Consider the following 7,001-nt stretch of genomic DNA (forward strand, 5'->3'; position numbering starts at 1 on the left):
GATTGCATGTGAATATTTCCTCAACACCAGGAAAAAAATTTATTGTACATCAGTGCTGAACTGTTGTTTTCTCAGTTCATTCACCATGTTCCAGGGATGATTCTTCAGTTCTTTTAATGTGTTACTGCTTACATGCATTAAAAAGCCTCTCAACCCTATTAACAGATACTAATGTTCTATTTTCAAAATTAAAACAAAACAACAGAAAAAAATTATACAACTTGCTCGAATACCAACAGCTAGGCTGAAAGATAAGGCTTTAAAAGTCTTAGCATAGCAGTAGGACTTAAACTGTGTTCTAAGGCATGATGTGCTTCATAGCTATAATAACTGATCTTTCTATGAGCTTCCCTTTGATTATGATTGCATTGATTCCTCACATTACACTCCTAAGCTTAACAGAAACAAAGCTTCCAAGTTCCTGTCTTTTTAACTGCAATGAATTAAACTTAGGGGAAAATCAGTTTATGAACCTTCTATTGAGAGATGACAAATGGTTTCCCATTGCCTGTCTCTAAGCAAGCCTGCCTGTTTTCACAAATAACTGAAGTGATGGAAGTAACATCCTACTAGTTTTGGTCCTCGAATTTTTGAATACTTAGGAGCTTCCAGGTTGGTCTCTAGAGGCACTTAATTGTACATAGAACATATTTGATGATCACAGTGGAGAAAACAGAAACATACATTGAGAATAAGAAGGAAAAGTGACCCAAACTATGTGAAGTTTATACTCATACCTGCTGAGGCTCTAGGCCTGAGAGTACTTTCAATAAAATTTTCAAACCAAACAAACTACTAGTTGACTATCACTGAGTTATCTCACTCAATAACTCATTGATAAGAATACTCAACCAGCTAAGTCCTCAGAGGAAAACAGACTTGGAAAGGAGACTGCCCTTTACACGAAAGTGATTCAACTGCCCTTTAGACTCCTAAGTTTCTCTGCTCCCTATGCTGGAAGGGCTTCCACTGGAAAAGGAAATGTAAATGTAAATATGATAAACACAGCAAACACCTGCCACCTTTAAACTCCATGTGGGTCAACCCTTAGCCACATTGGTAGAACAGAAAGACCTATAAGTCCACTGGGACACAAACTTTAAATAAAATAGAAGTCTTACATGCCTAAAAGACACAGGACCAGATAAGGCCATCCTTAGATAAGTTGAAGTCACTTCACATTGTCCTGAACTGGTAAGAGTAGGTGGTCTCTCTCTAGCATACATTACCAAAGACTTTAATAAATGGAAAGATTCAGATGGGACAAGTGGGCCTATTAGACCCCTAGTGACTGTAAAGGCTGGGTTGGGACATCTTAGAAGATTTAAATGTACTTACTCCTTGATAGTAGAGAAGAGGGAGATGGCCTCCAAATAGAAGATTAACAAAAATATCGAGATCAAAAGAATCACCAATTCTAAGGGCCATTGTTGAATACCATATTCCCTGCCTAGAATGGATTACAGAAGATCTGGGCTGTGTGGAACAATGGCTGTAACACAGGGAGATATTAACAATAATTACAACAATTAGTTAAGTATCAGTTATATATTGGGTATATTTGACCCTCTAAAAGACCCTGGAATACCCAAGCTTTTGTAATTAAATAGAAAATTAAGAACTGGAGGCTTCTCTGGGATTTTTTTTAATTGGATATTTTATTTATTTACATTTCAGATGTTATCCCCTTTCCCCATTTCCTTCCCCCTTCCCCGTAAGCCCCTTATCCCATCCCTCCTCCTCCTTTTTGCTTTTATACCATTTTAATTACATGCAAATATTAAGGCCAGTTCTAGGTTGAAGAACTAGCAATACAATAGATGCAAATAGTCAAAGTAAAAGCAAGACAATAAACACAAATAGTCAAAGAACAACCAAGACAATAAACAAAGTTCCCTAATCACTCCCATGATCACTAATTCTAAGGGCTTATCAGAAAGACCAAAATATCTGAGTCTACTTCTCTATCCTAGCCCAAAGTCATTTTCATGCCTGAAGCCTACTTCTTTGTTCTAGCCTAATATTTAGATTCCTGCCTAAAATTACTTCTTTGTTCTAGCCTAATGTCAGATTCCAGCCTGAAGCCCATTTCCTTGTCCTTGGTCAATATCAGATTTCAAAGTAAGCCAAAAAGCTCTTCACACCTCCCCCCTTTTTATTTCATAAACCAGACTGAGCCTGTCTTAGGACTTTCTGACAAAAATGTCTCCCTTACCCATCGTGGACTATGAATTATCAAAGCAATGCACTTATGGATTAGGTTGGTAAGGCTCTGTGCAGAATCTCACCCATCCTTGGCTTGCCAGTCTGTTAAATTAGTAACTCTGTCTAGGGATCCATTTTCAGTTTCAAGTCACGTACTTTGGCTGCCAACGTGTTGATGTTGTTAAAGACAACCTTTCATACAATGTGCAGGAATAAAAGTATTCCCATGACAAAAGGGGCTAACACGATGAAGCTATATATGGGATTCTTGATGCCTGACCAAACTGGAAATACTGACCTCAAACCATGGATAATTTTTTCAGTATTATCTGCAGCATCAATACTCAGCAGAGCAGAATTCTTTAAATTCATAATCTCACTATGCAAAGTTAAAACATCCAGAGAGGTGTTTGAATTATGCTAAATACCCTGCAAGTGTCTTTAAACTTTTTCCTAATTATGACTAGCATTGTAAATTTGAGGAGTAGCACAACTCAATTGGTATTTGGCATGACACTTGAGATGGCTCTTTACTCTTAAACTCTGAACCTTCTTCCAACAATTTGAGTAGGATAAAGAGCATTGATCTAATGTTCCAAATGTCTATCAAAATCCTCTTGTATACTCAACACGTTAGTAACATTTCTTTACTAAATGATTAATAAAAGTAGCTGTCTTAACTCCTTGTGTCAAAGCAATTGCAGAAGCAGTAGTGCTAGCAATTAATGTAATAAAAGCTGTTATACCAGCAATAATCAAGCCCACTGCCCTTTTGCTTCTGCTTAAAGCCCAACTGACTTCTTCCAGTACTTACAAGTTTTTTTTTTTTTTTCAGAAAACTGTTTGGTTAATACTCAGGGCAATAAGACAAATGCTGGTTGATAGACCCCCTGTAACAGACATGCCAGGTTTCAACACAGGAACACAATTGGAAAGTATACAATCAATGCCACTTACATTAAATATTGTATAAGAAGTAATTTTAATTTGACAATTAAAAGAGCCTTAACACATGCACTAACACTTGGTTGAAATCCAGATCCTTTCCCAACTTTATCTCTTGCTAACATACTATAGAGAATTGCAGCTAACTTCCAAATATGATTCTGAAAATGTCCAGATCCAGCCTTCCAAATGAAGACTGTTATTTCCAATACTGGATTGATTTCTAGCCTAGACCATGATTGAATCTGAATAACTGGTCACCTTTAAGAAATATACAAGAGTCATTATAACTTCTCTTTTTGATTCTCTGTCTCACAAGGTCTAAAAACTTGAGACAAGGCAGCTTATCCCATTTGGGATATAGGAAAGCAAAGGTACGTCAGAAACATGTGTCCAATATAGTTTCCCAGTCACCATTGCCAGGGCACTTAGCAAACTCACAGGTTAGTATCACTCTGTCTCAGCATCAGCATGTCTCACCAATCACTCTGGCAGCCAACATTCTCCTTCAGCATCCTGAAAAAAAAAAAGAAAGAAAAGAAAAGAAAAGAAAAGAAAAGAAAAGAAAAGAAAAAAAGAAAAAAAACACAAACATGCCCTCTTTCCCATATTAAATACCTGATCAGGGTCATGCCATATGCCAGTAAGTGGATCCTTTCTTTTCACCTTGGCATAGGTATGTCTAGTTGTAGGGTGTCATAGACACTAGGCAGAAAATTCCTTGGCATCCAAATTTTTTTAATTGGATATTTTATTTACATTTCTTATGTTATTCCCTTACCCCAATTGCCCCCATAAACCCCTTATCCAGTCAGTCCCTCCTCCTGCTACTTCTATGAGGGTGTGTCCTACCTTTCTACCCACTCCCCCTCCCTGACCTTGAATTCCCCCACACTGGAACATCCAGCCTTCATGGAACCAAATACCTCCTCTCCCTACAACCTCCTCTGCTACATATACAGCTAGAGCCATAGGTCCCTCCAAGCATATTCCCAGGGTGGCAGTTTAGACCCTGGTCCTTCAGAATCTGAAAGAATTAATAAAACCATGAAAATTTGGGGTTCACATTATTGAGGCTGCCCACTGGCCTCTGACATATCATTAAATACCACACTACTAGTCTTAGATATTAAAGATTGCTTCTTTTCAATACCACTCCATGAACAAGTTTGCAAATGTCTAGCCTTCTCAGTACCTTAAGTCAATAACTGAGCACCAGCTGACAGATTTGAATGGACCCTGCTCCCTCAAAGCATGACTAACAGTCCCACATTTTGCCAGGAAGCTGTAGGTGACACATTAAAACCATTTATTAAATCAGGCCTCCATATAAATCATTACATGGATGGCATCTTAATATGGCAAGATAAAAGGCAAGATCAAAAATTAACTCTAGAGAATCTTAAACAACAAACCATAAAAGCTGTTAGAGAAAGAAACTTTACCATAGCAGAAGATAAGATCTAACTCATCCCCTCACCCTCATCACATTCCTAGGAACAGAAAGCACCCTAACCTCAGTCAAGCCTGCTAACTCTAAATACTATCCAAAGCCTCTTGATCAACATGAATTGGCTAAGACCTTGGCTCCCCACACTCACCAGCCAACTACAGCCTTTATTTGACTTATTTAAAAATGACCCCTCCTCTCCTTGCTCTCTGACACCATTAGACAGGAAGGCCCTCTGTTATATTAGTATGCTTTCCTGGCTCATTATAACTCACAACAGCTAGTCCAAGTCCTTATGTTCAATTCCTCAACATGATGGCAGTTGGAGCCTTATATCGATCTCAGAGAATCCTACAGTGGCTCCATACACCAATAGCGGGAGTGACTTTCTCTTAGTCAGGATTTCTATTCCTGCACAAAACATGATGACCAAAAAGCAAATTGGGTAGGAAAGGATTTATTCAGCTTACACTTCCACATTACTGTTAATCACCAAAGGAAGTCAGGACTGGAACTGCAACAGGTTAGGAACCTGGAGATAATGCAGGGGCCATGGAGGGATGTTACTTACTGACTTGCTTCCCCTGGCCTTCTCGGCTTGCTTTCTTATAGAACCCAGGACTATTAGCCCAGGGATGCCACCCACAATGGGCCCAGTCCCCTTGATCACTAATTGAGAAAATGCCTTACAGCTAGATCTCATGGAGGCATTTCCTCAACTGAAGGTCCTTTCTCTGTGATAACTCCAGCTTGTGCCAAGTTTGCACACAAAACCAGCTAGTACAACGGACTCCTTGTCAACTTGACACACAAACACATCACTATGAAGCCTCAATCCTTACTTTCTTATTCATCCCCAAGATCTAAAGAACTTTAAAAGTCCCACAGTCTTTACAAATTCTTAAATATTAAAATTTTAATCCCTGGAGTTTGCTGGTTTTGGAGTTGGGTAGGCTTTCTGCGGTGAGACTGCTGGGTATGGTATGGCCACTCTCAAGAAGTTTCAGACACTGGTTCCGCTGAATCACAAAGAAGGTACTATATTTGTAATTGTTCAAGAGGCCAAGCTGCCCAAGTAGTTCCATGTCGAGTATCTGGAAGATCCAAAGAGAATGTACGTGGAACCGTCACTAGTGGAAATCATGTTTGGTAAGAACAGAGAGCATATCCTGCATGTTGAAAGTACATTGCAGACGGTGATTCATATGAACGTGTGGGGTCCTGAAAAACGAGCTGAGATTTGGATCTTCCGACTGCCTTCTTTTTAAAAGGAAGTTGCTCAGATGCTCTCTAATGTGGCTCACCATTGCCGCATGAAACTGATGGAAAAGGAGGCTCTGGAGGCTGGAGTTGAGCGTCATCTTATGGAGGCCTGTAAGGCGGCCACCCAGCCGACTCCTGTGAACGTCCATGAGGCTGCCACCCAGACAACTCCTGTGACAGTCCTTGAAGCTGACACCGAGCCAACTCCTGTGCCAGTCCCTGAGTCTGCTACCCTGCCAACACCTGTGCCAGAATGTGAGGCTGCCACCCAGTTGGCTCCGGTGCAGGAAGTGGAAAGAACGAAGTAGAGCCGTTTTGTTCCCCCCCTCCCCGTGTTATAAGTTTGCAAACACAATGTAAAGTATTCTAATAAAAACTTGCATTCCTGCAAGGGGAAAAAAAAATACAGATGGCTATAAGCTATTGTAAACAGGCAGCTTTTGTGACAATTTACCAGCCTGAGTAGTCATAGACCTTGTAAATAGGTAGCCTTGGCAGGTAATACCAACTTAGATAAAGACAAGTGAATCATAGGCAGAGTCCTAGTTGAAAGGATTTCACACGCAGCTTGGACAGATCACAGTAGACTAGATGGTTCCACGAGGGGAGGTTTATTAAGAGAGTGGGAGAGCTAGAGGAGAGAGAGAGGAGTAGAGAAGTGAAGGCTGGCCATGACCACATGGAGAGAGGGGGAAGGGAAGGAGGGAGGGGAGACAGCAACCTGCAGGCACTGGGTCGAGGGGAACAAGAGAAAGAGAGAGAGGAGGGGGCAAGCAGCCCCTTTTATAGTGGGCAGGCCTACCTGGCTGTTGCCAGGTAACTCTGGGGTGGAACATACCTGGCTGTTGCCGGTGACTGTGGAGGTGGAGTTTAGACAGATTACTAACAATAGTGACCTGTCCCCTGAACCCTCACCCAGCCGATAGCCTGTTCTGAAAGATATCTGTATTCCCCCTGAACACCCACACTCCAGTGTCATCCACTTCCCCACATCCTGCCTTTTTGTGTTTATAACCCCTGTGTGAATGAGTATAAATTACGATTTGAAAAAAATAAATAAATTATTTAAAAAAATTTTAATCCCTATAAAATATCCAAAAAATGTTAATCCCTATAAAATATCCAATCTCTTCAAAAT

At 40.4% G+C, this 7,001-nt stretch overlaps 1 pseudogene; it reads left to right on the forward strand.

The window, feature by feature from the left end:
• Positions 1–5,583: 5,583 nt before the first annotated feature.
• Positions 5,584–6,171, forward strand: LOC114635169 (annotated as a pseudogene).
• Positions 6,172–7,001: the final 830 nt, after the last annotated feature.

This window comes from Grammomys surdaster, unplaced genomic scaffold (genome assembly GCF_004785775.1).
Source record: "Grammomys surdaster isolate TR1022 unplaced genomic scaffold, NIH_TR_1.0 1165, whole genome shotgun sequence".
Taxonomy (NCBI): domain Eukaryota; kingdom Metazoa; phylum Chordata; class Mammalia; order Rodentia; family Muridae; genus Grammomys; species Grammomys surdaster.